General features: G+C 48.6%; 1 pseudogene across 1 annotated transcript; it reads left to right on the plus strand.

The window, feature by feature from the left end:
- Nucleotides 1-1,992: 1,992 nt before the first annotated feature.
- On the plus strand, nt 1,993-2,539 carry LOC307110329 (ferritin light chain-like; annotated as a pseudogene). The gene has a single exon. The product of its transcript is annotated as a ferritin light chain-like (transcript).
- The last annotated feature ends 20,991 nt before the right edge of the window (nt 2,540-23,530 follow it).

A 23,530-nucleotide genomic window follows, 5' to 3' on the forward strand; every position in this document is an offset into this window, starting at 1 on the left:
GGCTCCTGGGAGAGGCGGCGTCCAGCAGTCCCTCGCTGTGGCTCTGTTCTCTCCGGCGGGCTCACACTGCGGTGGGCACCATGCAGCCACCCTCTGTCCTGGGGCGGAGATGACACCCTGGACCTGAGGGGCCTCTGGATAGTGTTCCATGTTGATGAAACAGGCTGCCCTGAGATTTCTCATTCTTGCACACCTGAAGCCAGAGATGAAGGGGGTCTCCCTGTCTGATGGCAACTTACAATTCCGGGTGGACAAATCCCCCTTCCTGGCCTCACTTGATGACAAAATGGGGATCAGATTCCTGCGTTACACGGACAGATGTTGCTGGGCCACTTACCGATGGGGAGAGCTGTTTAAATAAGGCCACCCTGCCTTTCATGTTGAGAATCTCAAAGCATTTAAGAGTGAGTAACTAATGAAGTTCAACCTCCAGAAAAAGCAAGAATTATTATCTTCATTTTATAAATAGAGCAGAGGTCACACAATCGATGGCAGATGTAAGGAACAGATGTAAGAATTCCGCTTTTGTCCCCGGCTGCAGCCACCAGCTCCCACCCGGTATCACCGACAGAACTCCTTTCTGCTCTCTGACTTCTGGCCAGAGACACAGAACTGGCCTTTATGTGCTTCCACTTAAAGGTTTGAATTCTATGTATGGTTCGTGTGCCTTTGATATGTCTGGAATTTAAAAAAGAAAAGGAGAAGAATGAGATTTGATGCTTTTGAGAGATCGTGTTGGGACTGAGGCGTATGTAGTGGGTCAAATGCCAATAAAGGTGTAAAAAAAAAAAAAAACCCTGCTCACCAGATCTTTTGAAATTTCACTTTTATTCTCTGTCTGAAAGAACTTTGTCTGTTAAAATTAAACAGCGAGTATCTTTAGTCACCAAAATGATGGTTGTGGGAATAACAAAAGCCACCACTTATTGAGCGCCAACTGTGTGCTAAGTACTGCTCTACTTACTTACATACATTATATTGTGTGATTCTACTAAATAGCCGAGGAGGCTTCTAGTATTCATTCACTTTATAGGTAATATAACTGGGCTTAGAGATATAAGATGGGTTGAGAAGAGAAGAAAGAAAGAGATAGCCCAAAGGAAATTAATTAAACAAAAATGACTGGATATATACTCTGTGCCAGAGGTGTTGTGTTGTGATAGATAAAAAGATGGAGATACAAAATGATAGCTCCAGATTCCTGGTCTCAAGGAGCTTATCGCCTTGTGGGTCATTGAGGGTGAGTTCTGAGCATTTAAGACAAATGATGCTCTAGCCGGTTTGGCTTAGTGGGTGGAGCATTGGCCTGAGGACTGAAGGGTCCTGGGTTTGATTCTGGTCAAGGGCTCATGCCTAGGTCGTAAGCACCATCCCTGGCCCTGGTCAGGGTGCATATGGGAGGCAACCAATTGATGTGTCTCTCTCACATCGGTGTTTCTCTCCCTCGGTCTCTCTCCCTCCCTCCCACTCTCTCTGAAAATCAATGGAAAAATATCCCCAGGCCTGGCTGGTGGGTTCCGTGGTTGAGTGTAGACCTATGAACCAGGAGGTCACAGTTCGATTCCCAAATCAGGGCACATGCCTGGGTTGTGGGCTCCATCCCCAGTAGGGGGCGTGCAGAAGGCAGCCTATCAATGATTCTCTCTCATCATTGATGTTTCTCTCTTTCTCTCCCTTCTTCTTTGAAATCAATAAAAATGTATTTTAAAAAATATATATTCAGGTGAGGATTAACAAAACAAATAAATTAAATAAATAAATAAGAAGCTGCCTGGCCATAGCCTCTCGCAGTTCGCTCCAAGATCCCGGATCTGTCTCTTGCTTCAACAGTGATTGGATGGAACAGACCCAGGGACACCCCTACTTCCAGCTCCAGCCACTCTCCTGCGTCTCATCCAGTCACCATCTTCAGAACCAACTCTGGGACCAGCCAACACACTGTTTTGGTTTTGTTTTTGTTTTTCTACCTTAACTCCTTATTGCTGAACAACCATGAGCTCCCAAATTCGTCAGGATTATTCCACCGAGGTGGAGGCTGCAGTCAACCACCTGGCCAACCTGCATCTGCGGGCCTCTTACACCTACCTCTCTCTCGGCTTCTATTTCAACCAGGATGATGTGGTTCTCGAGGGTGTAGGCCACTTCCTCTGGGAGTTGGCAGAGAAGTGCCAGGGCGCTGAGCATCTCTTAAAGGTGCAAAACCAGCGCCATGGCCGCATTCTCTTCCAGGACGTGCTGAGGCCTCCCCAAGATGAGTGGGCAAAACTCAGGACGCCAGGGAAGCCGCCCTGGCCTTGGAGAGAAACCTGAACCAGACCCTTCTGGAGCTGCACGCTCTGGGTTCTACCCGCACAGACCTCATCTCTGTGACTTCCTGGAGAACCACTTCCTGGGTGAGGAGGTGAAACTCATCAAGAAGATGGGCGACACCTGACTCACCTCTGCAGGCTGCCGGCCCCCAGCTGGGCTGGGCGAGTACCTCTTGGAAAGGCTCACCCTCAAGCACAACTAGGAGCCTTTGGAGCCCAGAGGCCTTTGAGGGGCCCTCTGCATTCCCCTGGGGTCTGGCTTTTACCTGAGCCTCTTCCCTGAAACTACTAGCCATTCTTTAACCACCCTGGAGCCCTCTCCCATGCATTGGACCAAATGAAACAATAAAGCTTTTTGCAGCAAAAAAAAATAAGTAAAAATAAATAAACAAACAAACAAACAGACAGACAATGATGTCAATACAATTCAGTCCAGAAGTGTTCATTGAGTCCTGGTGTGTGTTAGACACTGTATGCGTTACCAGGGATGGTCCCTCTTCTCATGGAGTTTGTAGTCTAGTGGGAAGGTCAGACATTAATCAAATAATCACACAGATTTAAAGCTGCAGTGGAGTCAAAGACACCAGATGGGCTACAGCCGGACAAAGGAGTAGTATCCAGAATACATAAAGAACTCCTACACTTAATAAGAGATAATCCAGTAGAAGCACTGACAGATAAATCAATGGGCAATTTTAAAAAGACAGAAGGCAAATGGCCAATAAGCAAATGAAAGTATACCCAGTCTCTTTTTTTAAAATATATTTTTATTGATTTCAGAGAGGAAGGAAGAAAGAGAGAAAGATAGAAACATCAATGGTAAGAGAGAATCATTGATCGGCTGCCTCCTGCACAGCCCGCACTGGGGATTGAGCCTGCAACCTGGGCATGTGTCCTGACTGGGAATTGAACCCTGACCTTCTGGTTCATAGGTCAGATGCTCAACCACTAAGCCACACCGGCCAGGCCTCAGTCTCTCTTGTAAACAGGGAATTGCAAATTAAAGCATTGAGATTACCATGTCACACCCATCAGCTTGGCAAAAAAAATTAAAGTCTGACATTACCAAGTGTTGCTGAGGATGCCAACCATGGGAACTCATATATTGCTCTCGAAGAGTAAACTGGTCCTACCACTTTGAAAAACTGCTCAGTCATGCTTAGTGAAGCTGTTAATTTGAATGACCTGAACTCAGCAATTCCACACCCAAGTATCTACCCAGATGGCTCATTTTCATACAAGGGGAAGGGATAAAAAATATTAATTGTAGCACTGTCCCCAAGAACAAACTAATTTGAAAATAAGCTGAATGTCCTCCAGAAGGAGACAGGTAAGTAAAATTAGGTGAACATGATCTAGAACTACATGTAACCGTAAGAGTACATTTCAAAATCATAATGCTGAGTGAAGAAAGCAAGCGGCACAATAATATAATCAATATAATGCCATTTCTTCAGTTTACAAACATGCCAAACAATTCTCTAAAGTGTTTATAGGCAGAAATACATGTAGTAAAAATTCAAAAACATGCATGGGAATGATAAACCCCAAATGCAGGAGAGTGGGTACCTTAGGTTCAGAGGGCTCCACCTGGATTTGTAAAGTTTTATGTCCTTAAGAAAAGATTTGGCCCAGCCAGCGTGGCTCAGTGGTTGAGCATAGACCTATGAACCAGGAGGTCACGGTTCGATTCTCTGTCGGGGCACATGCAGGGGTTGTGGGCTCAATTCTCAGTAGGGGGTGTCCAGGAGGTAGCCGATCAGTGATTCTCTCTCATCATTGATGTTTCCATCTCCTTCTTTCTCTCCCTTCCTCTCTGAAGTCAATAAAAATGTGTGTGTGTTAGGGGTGTGTGTGTGTGTGTGTGTGTGTGTGTGTGTGTGTGTGTGTGTGTTAAAGAAAATATTTGAAGAAAAATTAGCAAATGTTAAGCTTTGACAAAGGGCGGAGGGGGTGGTAGAGGAGGGGCAGAGAAGAAAAAGATGTTGACATTATTCTCTAGTTTTTTATATGCTTTGACCTATCAAAGGAGGATTTGACTGAATCGGGGTTGGGGTGGGAGAGGGTTCAGAGAAGGTGTCCCTGAGAAAATGGTGCTTACTTGGGATGAGAGCAAACATTGAGCAGGTAAGGAAGGGCAAAAGGTGTACCAGGCAGAAAGAACAGGCTTGCGAAGACCCTGAGGTGGGAGGGTGAATGAACAAAGAGACTAGGAAGTGAGACCCTCCGTGTGATGGGAGCAGAGGGAGGACGGGGCTGGAGGTGGGGGTGGGGGAAGGTGGTGCACAGAGCATGCAGGGCCTCCCAGGCCATCTTGAAGGGTCAGGTCTTTATCCCCAGTATGATGAAAGCAGCGGGGGTGGTAAGTATTGGGGCCCAGAGACACTTCCCCTCAGCCAGATAGTGGAATAAGGACGGCATTCTGAAAGAGATGACTCACCTCCTGAGCTTTGGAGAATGAGTAAGAAGCAGCCAATTAGGGGAGGAGGGGGAGTGAGATGCAAATTCCCTGGGTAGGGCCCAACTGCGATAAATACATTGACAACCTTCAAATTCTTGGTCCCAACTCTAGAGGTGTTAGATGGGGAAAATGGCAGGCCAGCGTGCCCAAGACAGAGAGGGCTTGGCATCAGCGCAGCCTTAAGCTGGGAGAGGTATAGTCAGACATGGATGGTAGGTGGCTCGCTCCAGCAGCGCGGCGAGTGGATGTGAAGGAGGTAGCAAGTGCAGACAAGGAGATCTTTGAGCGGAATGCTAATAGCCTAACCCAGGCTGGAATTAGGATGAAGCATGGAGCGTGCCTGGGGACGTATTTAGGAGGGAAGGCGAGGAGGCTTCTAGGACGACGGGGTGGGTGGCAGCGCCATCTCTGAGATGGACTATAATAGGGGCAAGACGCGGCAAGTCAGAGGTTCGTGCGGGGCAAGCCAAGTGGAACTGTCCGGCAAGCAATGGGATGGGCGTGCCGGGGGGTGCGGAGGGAAAGCTGGGTGTGGGAGGCGCCTCCTGTGGGTGGTTATTAACCACTCACAGCAAATGAGCTGGTCCGGGAGGGGAGGGGAGGGGAGGGGAGAGGAAGGAGACGCTGAGCAGGTCGCCGGGGGATCATCCGTGATGGCATTGGGGCAAGTCTGGCGGAGAGAAGAACCGGAGGGGAAGGAGCGCGCAGACGCGGAGTGGCCGCCGGGAGGTTAGCCCCGCGTCCCGCCGCAGAGGGCACCGGGGAAGGCGTGGCATCTCGGGCTTCCCTGCCGGGCTGCAGGCGGAGCCCGAGCGCACCCGGCTCTGGCAGGCACTGCAGCGCCGGCCTAGACCGCGGCCTCCCCGCGCTCCTCCGGCTGCCCCGGCTGCAGCCGCCGGGGACCGCAGGGCCACCCCGGCCATGCCCGCCCCCCCAGACTCCCCGCCACTCCAGGCCGCGCCTCCCGACCTCCCGCGGACCGGGCGACGTCACTGCGGCTCTGACGCCGCTAATGGAGGCACGCGAGGCGCGGGCGTCCTCCGGGGAGGTCCTGGTCCTTGCAGCCCGCGACCACGTCCCTGGCCCTCCTCCAAGGGAACCTCGATTCTCCCAAACCCGGGAAGGCGGCTGTCCTTCGGCAACTGATAAGGACGCGAGCGCACGGTGAAAGATTGTAACAATGCCCAGAAAGAAAGAGCAGGACCCAAGAAAGAGACAAATCAATGCCGCCCGCTAGAGTTTGCTGCTCGTGTGCTCAGCGGACTTAAGAACAGTAATAAGGACAGCCACCATACTAGCCGCCTTTCACTGAGCGCTTGCTGTGTGCCAGGCACGGCGTTGAGCGCTTTACAGGCAACAACCCTCCAAGGTGAGTACCGCTGTCATCCTATTGGGCAGGAAACGGGGGCACAGAGAGGTTAAGGAACTTGCCGCGAGCACACAGCCAGCTGATGTCGGCGCCAGAATCCCACCCCAGGCTGTCTGATCCCATGACTCCTAAGGTCAGTCCGCCACGCCGCGATCATTCTCTTCATCTTAAAGATGAGGAGGCCAAGGCACGCGGAAATTTGAGTAGGTACCTTGCCCAAGGTCACCTAGCTGGAAGTGGATGGGGCAGAAAGCGAACCCAGGGCTCCTCTCTGTCGGCAGAACCCGTCTTGGCTATAGACGACGACACTTTTCAAACCGCCTCCGACAGCCCAGCGGGCTTTGGCCCCTGAACCCCAAGAGGCGCAGCCTCCTCGGAGGTTGGGTGGGTTCCCGCGGCCTCCGATCCCCGGGTGAGTCCATTATTTCTGAGCATCGCATCATCTCTGCTCAGCCCGCAGGCGTCGGAAAGGGACTCGTCTCCCGAAATCCTGTCGGAGACCAGGCAGCGGGGTCCTGGCAAAGGATGGAGCGGAGGCGGAGGCAGCCGCAGGGATCCCGGGTCCCACCTGCAGGGCGGTGGGGCTGGCGCGGCTTTGACGTTTAGTCCATCGCGGCCGGCAGAGGGCGCTGCCGCACGCGCCTCGGGTCCCAAGGCACCAGGCCCCTGGACTGGCAGGTTCGACCTGCAGACCAGTGAACTCGGAAGCCCCAAAGCCGGTGGGATTTGTTTGTTTGTTTGTTTGTTTGTTTGTTTGTTTGTTTTGGTGGCTGGCACCCCTCTGGCCCCTCACCTCAGCTCTGGGCCTGTTTCCCGACCACTCTTGCCTATCTCCTGAGCTCCGGCCACCCCACCATTGGCCTTCGAGGTTTCCCTAGTCCCTACACTGCTGGTGTAGTCACCTCTTGCTGAGAGGCAAAGAATACTGATCCACCCTATTTAAAGGCTCAGGTGCTTGAAAGTTTGGGCTGTCTCTCTCCTCATGGGCCCTTTGTTGACATAAAATGGGGATAAATCAACCACTTGGAGTAGATAACTAACTTTCTTTCCTTCTTCAAAATAGGAGGAGGAGGTGGTTAAGGAAGGAGCAAATAGATGAAAAGATCTATTTTCGACACAGCTGCAACGTGTTAAGCGCTCCTTTTGTGCTGTCCTTCCTGTGCCTTGAGACCTTAATCCTCCCTGCAGGCATGAGAGGTGTGCATCATTATTCTCACTTGACCGATAAGGTCACACAACTGGAAAATGGCAATGCTGGGAACCCTCTAGGGGGATCTGACGTTCAAACCATGTCCCCATGTCCCCAGAATGTACAGGCTGATGCAACTGAACGGAAGAGGTAAGGTATAAACCATGCAAAAACAAACCCAAATCTACTCTGAATGCTTGAGAAACACCACATGTGAATTAGGGGCTCCCGTTGTTTTCTGAGCCCCCACTTGGGACTCAGTTGTCTAAGAAGAAAAACAAAACCTAAAGGTGCCATGAGAGCACAGGCAGGAGGCTTTAGCTTTCTCTTGGAAGAGCATCCGGAGAGGCCCACTCACTTTCTATGTCTGGGCTCTGAGAAAATAAAGGTGGTTCTAGGAAAATCTGAAAAGTATGAGAGGGGAAAAAAAAAAATCCCTTCTGCGGTTTTTACTTTAACCAAACCTCATTCTGCTATTTGTGTTTTATTTTAAAACTAATGTGGCTCTCTCCACCCTTTAAATTGGCACGTAAATAGTAAAAACAGAAGGAAGGCCAGCTACAAACTTCAAATGCGGTGGGTTTCTCAGGAAGGAGGTACATGACTTGAAGTGGAAATGCGGATCAAATGAGGTGCCTTAAACATTTCAAAGACAGACTTTCCACAAGGAATTTAGATCATAAGCTCTTAGAACAGGAGCTTTGTCTGGGTTTGGGCTCAGTATAGTGTCTAGAATCTCTGAGTGCCCAATAAATGTGGAAAACAAATCACACGTTTCATCTATGCCTGCATCATCCAACCATCTGGGCCACCGCTTTGCTTATGGTTTTAAAGTGAGGCTTCTGGGGGATTCTCCTGTCCTCTGGATCTCAGATGCACACCCTCCCTCAGACCCCTCACTTTTCCAGAAGTTTGCTCTGGGAATCCAGTCAAGGTGAGGCAATCGTTGATGATGTCATCAGGCTTGGTTACACAGAGCGACTGCACACTCTGGAATCACCAACTGGAGGCCTTTCCAAACAAGGAAACCAAGCAGAAGGGGCCGCGGGCGACGTATCCCTTAACAGTTCTCAATCCCTTGCCCTAGGTCTTTGAACTAGGAGGATTCTTCTCTTACCCCCTACAAGAGCGCTCTGAACATCCCAGCCTGCCTCTTATACAATCCTTGGACTTCTTTGATCTTTTCTCTCTCTGCCCCTTCCCTCATTTTTTTTTCAATGCATTTATTCTATAAACATGCATCAAGAGCCCACTATCTGTAGGTGCTGAGGGTACAGCAGAGACTCTGACATGGGCTTTGAGCTCACTTTCTCCCATTCCTACCTGGCTCCTGACCCCAGAGCTCCAACTTTCACGCCTGCCGAGGCCCCGCAATACTGAAAGACTTGCTTCCCCAGGTGTGAAGTATTTCACATACATACCTGACATTTTATCAGCTCCTGGCAGCCCCCTGACCCTATAGAGCACCTTGCTGACACCCATTTGGCAGAAGTTCTGGGCTCTGATGTATCTGGAAATACTGCAGCACTTGTCCACAATCCTTTTCATCCTTCCTAGTCACGCCTTCAGTTCACAAGATCACTGTTGATGACAGAAACAGTTTGGGACATATTTGTGAAGCATCTATTACAATAAAAAAAAAATCTCATAGTGGCATAATACCCCACTGGTCAAAGGAAATTGTTGGCTTAAACAGACAGTGACTATCTGATAAAGGGACGTGTCAGATAATGCTTATGAGTTTTCAGGTCATTTTTTAAATTGAATCTTGGGAATGAGTGATTCATAATAATGAGGGGAAGGAAAAACACTAGGCTTTCAAGATTCTTCAAATGAAATAGATTTTTACCATCAACACCCTAGAAAAAACAGAAGGCCTCAGGTAAATGGCCAGTGTTTGTCTTTTGGGAAACTCTATTAATAACTAAATCACCTTGGTCTTGACCCATTCCAAATAAATAAATAAATAAATAAATAAATAAATAAATAAATAAATAAAGGATTGGACCATAGAATTCAGACTATGTCCCTGGAAATCCCTTTAGAAGGTAGATTCCAAATCAGTATTCTTATTCTTCTTCAATATCCCACCCCTAAGACTGCCCCATCCTTCTAGATCCAGCACTATTTTCTCTCCTCTTCAGGAAGGCAGTGGCTCCGAGACCAGAATGGCGGAGAGAAAGAAGGACTTGTCCCTCCCTGAGTTGCAGAACCATTTGAATCTAGAGAACTCATTGTATATGTGTGGTGTCTGCATAGGTTTCTGGTAGTGCATTCTCTGGCTGATGTCCAAAGCCTTCAAAACATGGGGGCCTGAGATATGCCAAAAAGAACGCCTATCTGTGGAAGAAGCGGGTCCGCCCACCAAGAGGTTCGTGGTGGTCAGTGTCTGCGTGTCCGGCTGCTGGGGTGAAGAGAACTGGAAACCCCTGAACCTTCCTGCTGGGATCTTTCCAAGCCCTTTGGGGAACCGGCAAGAGCACTTGTCTGGGGGAATTAGTTCTGCACTTCCACGGAGTGAGAAATTCCTCAGGGGCATTCTTGTACTTGGGAAGAGAAATCAAACCCAGCTCATTCCTTCAGGGCCCATGCTATTAATAAAGCCGACCGAGTTCAGCTCAGTTGGTCCAGCCTGGGGCCATGGGTGGGGCTGGAGCAAAGGAGTTCAGCGAATTTCACCTGTGGCTAAGGCCCTCGCCTGACTGGCCTGACTGGCGACTTGGCGCAAGCTTGAGATTTCAGGGGCTTGTGTTACCAGCGTGCAAACACCGTGAGTGACAGCCAGCGTCCCCAAGAGACCACAGAGGATCTCAAACCCTTCCTATCTTCCTAGAAACCCTGGCGGCCCGGCTGGCTGCTTGCTGTCTGATGCAACAGTTTGCAACGCCGTTCTGGGAGCCCAGCCTGCTGCGGGGTGCTGGGCGTCCTGCCGACGCGCATGCGCGGGCTGCGAGCCTGTGGGGCGGGACCGGGCGGGGCGTGGGGAGAGGCTTTGCAAGAGTGTGCTGGGGACAAGGCGGGCAGGGAGACCTTTGGCAGCCCGCGCCCGCGATCTGAGCTTAATTAAACTTCTCCTGAGGCATTGGCTGACTGATTGACCCAGTGATCCAAAGAAAATCAGAGAGGCCCGAATCGCCCTGAACGCCACGGGAGAGTGAAGCTGGGGAGTTGCCTTTCGGTTTCCAGAGCTGGGCCTTTCAATTCAGCCTCCCTCCCCTGAGCTCCCCCAATCCACAATGCCTTGGGGCTCAGAATTCATCAGGGCCTTGGGCATCGCTTGCCTGGGCTCTCCTTTGGACTTCACAAGAAAGGGAAGAGCAGTGATTACGCGGGGAGAGCGGGGGATGGGTGGAGGGAGGGAGAAGAGGCAAAGTTTTTTTGTTTGTTTTTTTGTTTTGTTGTTTGTTTGCTTTTTTGCTAATCCTCACCCGAGGATATTTTTCCATTGATCTTTTAGAGAGAGTGGAAGAGAAAGGAAAAGACAGAGAGAAACATCCATGTGAGAGAAGCACATGGATTGGTTGCCTCCTATACTGGCCCTGACCAGGGCCCTGGCCACGGAGGAGCCTGCAACCGAGGTCGTGCCATGACCTGAATCGAACCCGGGACGCTTTGGTCTGCAGGCCAACGAAGAGGCAAAGTTTTGATAGGGTCTTGATCTGTCATTTTCCCAGCCTGCTTTCTCCACCCATATGCCTTAGGGGTTGGTTTTTGGGTTTTTTTTGTTAATATATTTTATTGATTTATTTTATTTTATTTTATTTTTTTAGAGAGAGGAAGGGAGAGGGAGAGAAAGTTAGAAACATCGATGAGAGAGACATCGATCAGCTGCCTCCTGCACACTCCCTACTGGGGATGTGCCCGCAACCAAGGTACATGCCCTTGACCGGAATCGAACCTGGGACCTTTCAGTCCGTAGGCCGACGCTCTATCCACTGAGCCAAACCGGTTTTGGCAGGGGTTGGTTTTTGTTTGTTTGTTGTTGTTTTTAGCAGAAGGGAACATAGCATTATAGATTATTTCCCAGAATTTTCAGCCATTCAAGTCTTGCCTGCATGATTTTCTTCCACAGTCCACCAATATTATATTTTTAATTGACTTTTATTTTACTTTACTAACTTTCCTTATTCTTTAAATTAACTTTAAATTGATTCCCTTTTTCTACATAGCCTTGCCCTAAGCAATAACATTAGCAAAACCACAGCTTTGATGTGCTAGTCACATATTTTAATACACTTGAAAATAAATTTATAACTATCCAAATAAAAAATGTATATGTTAGCTAAAAGTTTCTTGCTGCTACATTTGGAGAAAAACTCCAGAGGTAATAACAATAATAGCTAACATGTGTTGAGTGATTGCCAATGTCCCAGGCGCTGTTTTAAGCACTTTAACTATTCCAAGTCCTATGACACCTTAGAAGGTGGGTGTTCTTTACATTTCACAGAGGAGAAAAGTGAGGCACAGGGAGGTTAAATTACTTGCCTAAGATCACCGAGTCAGGATGAAAACTCTACTGGCCTCACTCTAGACTAGAGCCTATACTGTTGGCCTATCAAAGAGGCTAAGTTACTGCGGGAGATCACCCAGGTGGTTAGTCAGTCTGCATTTGAACCCAAGTCTGGCTGACTCCAGAACTGAGCTCTAACTCCTTCCTGCCTATTTTCCAAATCTCGCCTCATACAGCCTTTTTATCTCTGTCCGCCTCCTTGGAATCCAAAAGATGCTTCCAAGTATTTCTCTCCTCACTCCCTACATCTCCCCTTCTCTCTCCCCCTGGGTGGAACAAAGGCTCTCATTTCTAGTGTTTTATTCTCTTCTCCAAACTAAAGTATCCCATAAATCTCCGATTTCCATGAGAATGCCTACTTTGAAGGTCCTCTCTACTTTCCTCCATTGGCCATAGAACTGCTTAGAAATTCCAACTATTAGCATCACCAAACTACATTTCCCAGACTGCCATTCTCACCTGGAAAGAGAACAAAAATCCTTTGTCAAACCATGTGGCTCCTATTTTGGGGTTGGAAAATCTGGCCACTAGCTTGGATAAAGATTGGTATGCCCATAGACTAATTCTTCTGGCCCAAGACAGACATGTATTTCCCAGGCCTCAATGATTGGAGGACCCGGGGGAGGGGGGGAGGGGTGAATGGGGGGGGGGGGCTGTGTGTGTGTGTGTGTGTGTGTGTGTGTGTGTGTGTGTGTGTTGGGGATTATTTCAGCAAACAAAACCTTCAATTACAGGCATAAATGAAGACTTGGCCTAAGACTTCTAAAAGATGGCTGACCCAAGCCCAGTAGATATATTTTCTTTCTTCAACAGCCCCTACCACCACCACTCCTTCCCTCTCTTCACTTCCTTTTCCTTCCCCTTCTTCCAGATTCTTCTCTTAATTGTACCATTGTGCCACTCCTTTGCTCCCCAACCCCCATGCCCACACCCACTCTTTAACTGTTTAGTATAAAATCCAGCCCACCAGACTGAGGTTTTCTTCCATCCAAATGTTATTTTCAGAAGGAGCCATTGAGGTTGGGGTGTAATTGCAGCGTTGAGCCTCTGCAAGCCAAGCTGAAAATAATCAGCGAGGCAGATGGGGTGGGAAGAGTGTGGTGGCCACTGCCCAAAGAGCGAGAGAAACCCAATGGAGTGAGTCAGAGAGAGGCAAGGGCCAGGCTGGGCCTGCTGGGCTTATGGCTGGGAGTTCAGTTAAGGGGAAACTGCCCAAGCTGTTGGGGCCTTTGACTGAGGTCCTATCCAAGGTGGTTCCTGCCTGCACATCACAAGTCCATATTTCCTGTGACAACCACTAAGCTTCTCTTGCTCTGACTCAATTGGGCCATAGCGGCCAGTAGGCCATATGCAAACTTAGCCATCCAGATGGCTCACCCATCTCTAGAGCAGGGTTGGCTCTATTGGCATGCTGGGCTGGATAATTCTTAGTTGTAGGGGTCTGTCTTGTGCATTGTATGGTGTTTAGGAATATCCTTAGCCTCTACCCTCTAGATGCCAGTAACACACACACACACACACACACACACACACACACACACACACAGTCATGACTATCAAAAATGTCAGGCGTACCAAATGTCCTTGGGAGGCAGAATCACCCCTGGTTGAGAACCACTCGTCTAGAGTGATCCAGGTTTCTAGAAGGGTCACATCGCCTGTCGCCGTGGTGGTCTCACTGCCTCGCGTCATATCTGAATGTGTCTTGATAAAAACAGTGGCTAACTGCCATTTCCGATGACAACCGTTGAGTACCTCGGACCCAGCATGAGTGCCAACTGTGTGCCGGGCACTAGACAAGGTCTTGAGAATAAAGCAGCGAACAGGACGGACGTGTCCCTGTCCTCACGGAAATAACAGGTGGAGTGGGGGCAAGACAGGCATTAAACAACCCTGAGTGAGAGGTGTGTAAAGAAGAGAAATGGGGTACTGTAAGAAAGTCAAAGAAGGTTTCTCACCTAGGTTACGGGGTCAAGAAGGGTGCTTGGGGGAAATGAGAAATTAACCAGTGGGAGATGTGAGGGTGAGGCAGTGTTCCTGAATAGGGACAGAGTGCCCAGAAGCCCTGAGTTAAGAGAGAATGTCGGACATTCAAGGAACCCAAAGAAGTCTGTCATGGATCAGGCTTAGGATGCTGGGAAGTCCTTTTCTCCTCTCTCCCCACAGCTTGCTTTGCCTCTACTCCTTCTCCAGATTTCTAGCACAAGCATATAAACTTAGAATCATATTAAACCATATTTAAAACCCCACTTGTCCTTGCTCAAACCTCCCCCCCCCTTAGTCACCCAGTTACCAAGTTTTGTCATTTTACCACCAAAATCTCCTTGTCTCCATTCCCACCACCACAGCCCTAATGCAGGCTCTTCTTCATTACTCAGCCGAATTTGTGAAATAGCTTCCTAACGAGTCATCTTCCAGGCTCTTCCTCAAAGGAAGACAGAGATCTGACCATGTCTCCGCTGGCTTACAAACGCTGCAGGCTTCAGAGGCAGAGGTCTGTTGGACAGGCTGCTGCCTCCGTGGCTTTTATTCACCAACTGCTCCCAGCTACCTCCCGCCCTCCCACTCTCTAGCCACACAGGACCACTAGCCACACCTGGTGGGCCTTCACACCGCTGTGATTTTGCTGTTTTCTTTGCCTGGACTGTCCTTCCCCCACCAAAATCATGTGGGGAATTCCCACATATCCTTTAAGACCTAGACAAAATGAGCTCATGGTTCTCTTCTATCTCTTCTTAGAAGACTTCTCGTAATTCTTCCCTCTGTTTTTATTGGGATTTATATGTTGCTGCTGGTTTACCATTTGTCATGTTCACCCTTAGTTATCTGTTTAAACCCATCCCTCCCCCACAGAGTGGGAGGATCTCAGGGGCAGATAAGGTAGGAGGCACTGCTGGCTGATCACCCAACACCCATTACCCGCTCCCAATGTGCAGAGAGAAGCCAAAGAACTGCAAGGCCCAGTGTACTATCTAGTGTAGAAGCGAAGCTGTTAATACAAACACACGCAGAGCACAGAGTCTTAAGCAAGCACGCGTGCCTCAGGGAAAGCTGAGCCCTTGCCCAGCTCCAGGTTTGGGCCTCCACCTTCTCAAGAACTGGCTCAGGACCCTGGGCCTACATTAGTCCGTGTGCAGTAGAGATTTCTCTGGTTCCTACTCCCCCCTGCTTAAATAACAGAACTCCTGATTTTTCTAGCAGATGGCTATCTTGTAAGACTACATTTCCCAGTCTCCCTTGCAGCTTGATGTGCTGTTAGTGTAAGTTCTCACCAAAGGACTGTGAGCAGAAATGATTGTATCACTTCTAGGTTGTGCCCTCACAAGGGATATGCATGTGCTCCCCTGACCCTTCCCCTACCCTTCCCCCCCCCCCCCCCCCAACTTGGAGATGATAAAAACTGAAGCATTCTCCCTGGACAAAGAGAAGGAAGCCACATATGGAGGATGATGGAGCCCTCCTAGCAGTCTCTGAAGGATTTTTTTCTGAATTCTTATATCGTATGAAAGAGATATAAATTTCTATTTTGCTTATACTTTTGTATTTGGAGTCTCTTTGTTACAGCAACTTGCCCATACTCTATAAAATATGCAGCACCTGGCTTCCCTGGGCCTTAAACTGGTCCAGGACTGGGCCTGTGACCTAGTTAGAGCCAGCAAGATACAAAGCAAGGTTTGATGGGGGTTGCTGGGAGAGAGCCCTATTGTTTTTAAGAGAGAGCATCCTGGAACAATCTTCTCTTTTTCTCTTCCTCAGGACATCATGGGGCCTGGAACTATGGCAGTCCTCTTACTACCAGCCTAAGAATGGGGCTACACATAAGTAGGGCAGAGCTGAGAGAATCTCGGGGAAATAGAGTCAGTTTCTGGACTAAACTCTAAAGCCCACAGTCTTAGTCTGCTTGGGCTGCCACAGACTGGGTTGCCTAAACAACAGAAATTTATTTTCTCACAGTCCTAAGGACCAGAAGTCCAAGATCAAGGTGCCATCAGGGTTGGTTTTTGGGAGGCCTCTCTTCCTGGCTTGTAGACAGCCACCTTCTCACTGTGACATCACATGGCCTCTTCTCTGTGTGTGCAGGCTCTGGTGTCTCTTCCTCTTCTTTTAAAGACACCAGTCCAATTGAATTAAAAGGCTCCACCTTTATGACCTCACTTAACCTTAATTACCTCCTTAAGGACCCTATCTTCAAATACAGCTATATTGAGAGTTGAGGCTTCAACTTATGAATTTGGGAGGGGGTCATGCACAATTCAGTCCATAACACTCACCCTACCTCTGGGCTGGCATTTATGTGATTGAATAAATATGCTTTTGTTGAAGCCAGCTTGAGTTGGTTTTCCGTCACATCTTACCCTACAGTGTTTCACTCCTCTGTATCCCTGCTGGGCCGGGTCCAGAGAGGGTCAATAAATATATGTAGAATGAATGCCAGTTGCTATTTCCTTCCTTTGCTTGTAATAACTACCTCACAGATAAACTATAAGCATTTCTCTTTCTCTCTGCTCCAGCCAAAACACCTAAAGTAGTCATATGGGCCTCATTGCCAGAAAATTCTTCTTAGTATCGCCATCCTTCCCCCCCTCTCCCCCCCCCACACACACACATTGGCCACTTATATGGAGAGCTGAGGATGCAGCTATAAAATCAGAAGGCTGGATTAGATACACTCTAGCACACCTTCCAGCAGAAGTGTTCCCGAGTCCCTTCCCGCTCTGATGTCCCCTGGTGCTGCCTGAGGCTCTCTCTGAAGGAATCATCCAGTGTTCAGGCAGGAGACCCATGGAGCACTAACAATGTACTGTCTATTGAGGGGTCCCTCTGGGCGCCTGCTCCTACTCCCTACGGTTCCACAGGAGGCCTCTTCCAGCACTAACTGTCTCAGGTGTTGTTTAAAGTCCTTTCAAACTCTGAAGTCCCAAGATTCTGAAATACATGCTAAGTAGACCTCCTGCCCCAAGCACAGAGAGAACGCTCTGGGGAGGGCCTGGACTGTCACAACATTGTCCTTCCAGATGAGCCCAGAGGTTGGCCCTGCTGAGAAACAGGCAGGCAGGGGCCTTGCAATGCTCAGACATTCAGCGGGTCCCGCAGCAAGGACACTCCAGTTCCTTGTGCCCGCTGCTCAACCGTCCAGACTGCCACTGGTGCCCACAATGGGGGCATACAGTTCCTTCTTCCTTCCACTTGAGAACTTCCCTCACGGAGACCGGGGAAAGGGCTGCTTCATTCCTCAGCCAACTGCAATGTGGGAGAATTAGATCTCCAGTGAACGAACCCTGGGCAGCTAGGACATTCACAGTCCAGAGGTCCTTCCAGGCTGTCCTTCCGTGCTTTTTTTTTTTTAATTTTTTTAAATATATCTTTATTGATTTCAGAGAGGAAGGGAAAGGGAGAGAGAGATACGTAGAAACATCAATGATGAGAGAGAATCATTGACCAGCTGCCTCCTGCACGTCCCTTACTGGGGATCGAGCCCGCAACCTGGGCATGTGCCCTGACCATTTCCTCTTCTGTGAAAAGGAGGTCATCACTACCCAGAGACGCTCTTATAACTGGGAGTGCCCCCGCCTCTCTCCTTTTTTCCTTCCTCCTCTGGGTCTCCTTAACCTCCACTGACCACTGCACCACCTAGCTGCGCGACCCTCACTTCCCAGAATCCTCCCACTGCGGCCCGGCCTCCGAGCCTCGCAGGAGACAGTGGTTTCACTTGCGGCCTGCCGTGGGCCAGCTCCCCTGAGAGCAAAGGCCTCAGAACCAAGTGGCTGGGGCCCCACCCTCTTGGTAAACACCAGTTGGGCACCAACTGACCTCAGGAGGAAAGTGCTCCACTGGGACCCTCCTCTTCCAGCCCTGCCCGCCGCTGGATGTTCCAGGGGAAGCGCCAGGCAAAGCTGGCACCCTGGTGCCCGGGCCGCCTCCGTCCTGGAAATAGTCACTTAGAGCCAGATCTTGGCTGAAGGTGGAAGGAAGTGAAAAGTCCCCGAGTGCTCCTCTCCGGCCTCCCACAGCACCACCCTGGCCGTCCCAGACAGGGCAGGGTCTCTCTCATTTAATTTTTTTTAATGATGGTGATAGACGCACATAAAGAGGACTTGCCTGTTGTTCTTTGTTTCTTAAAAATAAAGACAGAAATTAAATGTAAAATAATATTAATCACTTTAATCCTAGAACACTGTGTGTTTTAGTGTTCTTTTGTCACATCTTTTTCTGTCTCTAAGTAAAAACATTTTTAAATGAATAAGATGAATACAGATTTATTGGGGGAAATTTTGAAAGTACCAAAAAGTATAAAGAGAAAAATAAGAACCACCAAGAATCTCTCTTTTGGACCATTTATATATTGGGTTATCTCCTTCTGGTCCTTTTTCAAGCCAATATTTGCGTCATTGTATTCTCTTATTTTTGAATTGAGATATAGCTGACATATAACATTGTATTAGTTTTAGATTTGTTTTATTATTTTTAAAAAATAAATCATATTGTTTAATAACTTATTTTTCTCCTTAACAATGTATTTTGAAGAGTTTTCCATGCTCTTTTTTTTTTTTTAATAGTAAAGGTGGAATTTTATTGAAGAACAAGTACTCCCACGTGGGGAGGGGGAAAGAATCTCACAGCACAGACTCCCACGTGGGGAGGGGGAAAGAATCCCACAGCACAGACTCCCACGTGGGGGGGGAAAGAATCTCACAGCACAGACTCCCACGTTGGGGGGGAAAGAATCTCACAGCACAGACTCCCACGTGGGGAGGGAGAAAGAGTCCCACCGAGTCTCTTTTCCACGGTTTTTAAAGGCTGCAGTTTTTTTTGTGCCCTGATATCCCCTCTGATTGGCCCATGCTCTTGAATATTAATATTTACTTTAGAAAACTTTTCTCTATCTTTTTTCCATGGAAGGATGAATTTTTTATTGCTGGGATCCATATGGTTCTCATTGGGATCAAACTATTTATACCGCCCTCGCTGGTTTGGCTCAGTGGATAGAGCATCGGCTTTCAGACTGAAGCGTCCCGAGTTCAATTCCAGTCAAGGGCACATGCCTGAGTTGGGGGTTCGGTCCCCAGTAGGGTGCATGCAGGAGGCAGCCAATCAATGATTCTCTCTCATCATTGATGTTTCTATCTCTCTCTCCCTCTCCCTTCCTTTCTGAAATCAATTTAAAAAATATTTTTAAAAAACGATTTATACCTTTCATTATTTGTCCTTCTTTAAAAGCTACAACAGTTTTGTTGTAGAAAAGTTTGAAAATACAGATAAGCAAACAAAAGACCATGTAAAATCCTTGTAGCCTCCCCACCCTGAAATAAGCTCTGCTTACATTTTACTTTTATTTTTTTTAATATGTATATATTTTTATTGATTTCAGAGAGGAAGGGAGAGGGAGACAGAGACAGAAACATCAACGATGAGAGAGAATCATTGATAGTCTGCCTCTCGCACACCCCACACTGGGGATCGAGCCCGCAACCCGGGCACGTGCTCCGACCGGGAATCGAACCAGTCACCTCCAGGTTCATAGGTCGATGCTCAACCACTGAGCCACACTGGCCCGGCACATTTTACTTTTAAATCTTCCTGTCTATTTTTCTATGTACATTTGCAAATATATAAATACACATTTTTAAAAACAAAATTGGAATCCTATCATTCATACCATTTTTTTTTTTTTAAGTTTGATCAAAACTGTTCCTTTTTCCCTACTTGTATTTACTTTAGATGCTAGGCTTATGGAAGGTACTAATTTTTTAAAATTTATTTTGGAATTACAGCTGCCATACAGTATTATATTAGTTTCAGATATACAATATAGTGATTAGACATTTATATACATTACGAAGTGATCACCCCAGTAAGTCCGGTACCCATTGGACATCACACTTGGTTGGTTATACTATTTTTAACTTGCTTTTTTTGTTTGTTTACTCAACAATATATCTTACATTATTAGGACTGTTTCGGCTACAAATGACAAAACTGAAAGTAACAGTGGCTTAAACATGTTCATTTCTTTCTCTAGTAAATGCCGCCAGAGGTAAGCAGCCCGAACTGGTATGACAGCTCCCTGAACATCAAGGACCCGGGCTCCTTCTAACCGTGGCTCTCCATCCTTACTCGTGCCATTCACTCATGACCCAGGGCGGCTGCTCCAGGAGGAAGAAACAAAGGAGAGAGTCACTTCTCTCAAAGGATTCTTGCTGGATTTCAGGTGCGTCACTTCTGCTTATACCCCACTAGCCAGAACTAGGCCCCACAGCCCTGGGAAAGAGGATAGTACCCAAGTAGGGGTCCTATTACTACGGCAAAGGGGAGAACAGATATTGACTTCTCTGACACACATCTTTCCACGTGTGTAGTTTTGTATCCTCTTTTTCTCTCTCTTTTTAACGAACATTTTACATCATTAAATATTCTTTTTTTAATATATTTTATTGATTTCAGAGAGGGAGAGAGAGATAGAAATATGAGTGATGAGAAAGAATCATTGATCAGCTGCCTCCTGCATTCCCCTTGCTGGGGATCGAGCCCCCTGACCGGAATTGAACCCGGGACCCTTCAGTCCGCAGGCTAAGGCTCTATCCACTGAGCAAACCAGCCAGGCCTCACTAAATATTCTTTAAAATTCTTCATTTTAATGGCTGCTCAATATTCCATAATAACACATGTAGCACTGTGCATCCATCCAGTACCTTATTACCTGATATTTGGATGTTTTGCTCTGATAAATACCCCTCTTCTATGAGTAAAACTTGTCAGAGGACGAGATCCCAAGCTTTCTTCTAGACCCTGTGGGTGCCCACATAACACGTTTTGCTGGAGAGTCAGGGTGTTATCTGCTTTAGGAGCTGGTTTATAGGACTGAGCTGGTTTCTACTAACAATGGAGCTTTTTAGCAACAGGGGTAGCCCGCTGCTTGCATTGCCAGGGAAGTCACGGAAGTGGGCAGAGCCTGGTGCCCGGGGTCGAGGGGTGAGGTGGGAGGGAAGATGTGGGGCGGGGGAGGTGGGAAGCAAATAGGAAGAGACCATGGAGCCCAATCCGTTCTTCATTCAGGTTCAGCAAGGCTCTCTGAGGGCCTGCTCAGGACCATGCCTGTGCCAGGCCCTGGGCATGTCTCCGAAAAGACATGGCCCCTGCTCTCCAGGAGCTCAGTCAACACTGAACTCTCAAATGTTAGAGTTCAACCTGGAGAGTTGCCTGAAATGCACAATCCTAGGGACCACACCCAAAAGTCGAATGCAATAGATCAGGGGTCCTCAAACTTTTTAAACTGGGGGCCAGTTCACTGTCCCTCAGACCGTTGGAGGGCCGGACTATAGTTTAAAAAAAAACCAACTATGAACAAATTCCTATGCACACTGCTGAGTCGGCTGCTAAGCAGGACAGGCAGCGGCGGCAAAAACACCCGGCAGGCCGGATAAATGTCCTTGGCGGGCCGCATGTGGCCCGCGGGCCGTCGTTTGAGGACCCCTGCAATAGATGGTGGGCCTAGAATCTGCATTTCTTTCCACTCCACAGGCGACCTGATGAAGGTGATCAGGAACCATTTGGGGGGGAGGGTGATGGGGGTGTTAGTCAAGTCTCTGGGAGGAAGTCTCCAACCAGGCAAACCTGGAGCCTCCATGTGCTCAGTAGGTAACTTGAACCTCGACTAAGCCTTAGGCTACAACAAAATAATGGGGACACCTGTCAGACACACCTGCGCCCTAATCTCAGTTCCAGGCTTCGGTAACTGAGTGACCTCAGGCAACTGAGTTAACCTCTCCAAGTCTCTGCTTCCCCATAAAATGGGAATAATTGTAGTGCTTCCCATGTGAAAATAAACAATTAGTGCTAAGCAGAGTGTCTGGCACTCCATCAATGCTAGATATTATTATGAAATTAATTAAAATTAATTTATTAATTGAAATCACCTCCAGGTAAGTAATTACAGCACAGGACTGGAGACAGGGTACGTACGTAAAGGCTTTCATACACTGCCTGGCTCACGGTGGTAGGCATTCATTAAATGGTTTTTATTATTGTTAACATCCTCGCATCCATTTTAATTCCACACTTGATCATCTCTGCAGCTGTATGCACCACACAGTTTTATCCTCCCAAGAGAAAGAGTGGATTGCGGCACTCTAAAATGTGGCCTTCACATCTACCCCTGGTGCCTGCCCCAGCGTGAGAGAGATGGTCTCGGCTCCTTTGGAAGGATGTGCAAGCGGTGGGCAGGCAAAACGTGAGTAGGACCCTCGCGTTCCTACTTTCAAGTCCCTGCTTTCTCGGGAGCCCAGGCCTGGCCCTGGGCCATTCACCGCACCCCGCACACCCCGGAGGAGGATCAGGGAGCTGCGGAGGCGGAGGCCCAGGCCCGAAGCTGCTATGAGGTGAGAAGAGACAGGGTCGCTGTTGATAATTACATTTTCAAATGCTCCAGGCTGGCCACGTTGCCATGGTGATGTGATGGCTCTGAGCACGTGGCAGCCTCTCTTGAGTTGTGAGTCAGTTTCGGCTTTATTTATTAAAAAAAGAAAACCAACGCCCTGACCTGTAAAGGACAAAGCGAGGCTCCAGGTGGAGGCCACGGTGTCCTCTGCCGGGGGTGAATCAGCCGCACAGCCCATGCGTCTCCTGACGTCAGCGGGCCCAATCCACAGAGGTGAGTGGGGAGCCAGCATCTCAGACCGTGGCCCAGGAGAAGAAGCACAAACAGAATCCACACTGCCGGTTGAAAACCACTTAATAAGAAGCAGATCTCATTTGCTCAGCGCTAGCCCCAAGGGTCAGACTCCAAAAGACTGCTCCACTCTGGTATGGGGGTGCACAGGGCCCAAGGAGATGGGCATCCCCTGGCCCTGAGGTGATCAGAGCTACCTGACCCACATGCCAGTGTGCACACAACAGCAATGCCCTCTGTGAGGGGCAGGGTCCTGGAAAGACAGGGGAAACTCCAAAAATGTGCTCCCAGGGCCAGAACCCCTGCAGGAAAAGAGGTAAAGGCCATGATGGCTCCAGCAGAGACCTCTGAAGGAGCCTGGCCTCATGTCAGCACCCCACGGGGAGGCCCACAGGATCAGTAACCGTGACATACTGGAATCTTCTTCCTGAGCTTTGACACTGTCCCAGAATCTGAGACCTATCGCTGGAGGAGCCCTTATGCCTGCTCATTTGTTTGGGTTCACTGTTGATGCCATTGACCAATGTCCTGGTGGGCCCGACCAGCTCTGGGCTCCAAGCCCTTGTCCCCATCCGCTGCCTTCATCAGTGAGCAGGGTGCTGAAGTCAGGTGGGTGGATTTAGTCCTCCTTCTGCCACTTGCCAGCCTGTGACTGAGCCTCCATTGCCCCATCTGTAATACAGGGGTGATAATCATAATAGCAGGGGAGCTATGAGGATGAAATGCGATGTTTGCAAATGTTTAATATAGAGCTTGCCTGGCACATAGTACGCGCTGGATAACTGTAAGCCATTGTTAAGTTTGTTCAGGACCTTATCATATCCCGCCTGGATAACAGCAGCAGCCTCATAACTCCACCTGCTGATTCTTGTCTTGCTTGCCTCCAATCTATTGTCCACACCACAGCAAAGTGGTTTATCGAAAATGCAATCCTGATCATGCTATTTTCGTCCGTAAACTCTGCCAGCGGCTCCCATTTGCTCTCAGGATGGCTCTTAGAATTCCTTGGAGGGGCCTCCAAGGTCC

Source organism: Cnephaeus nilssonii, assembly GCF_951640355.1.
Source record: "Cnephaeus nilssonii genome assembly, chromosome: 13".
Lineage (NCBI taxonomy): Eukaryota > Metazoa > Chordata > Mammalia > Chiroptera > Vespertilionidae > Cnephaeus > Cnephaeus nilssonii.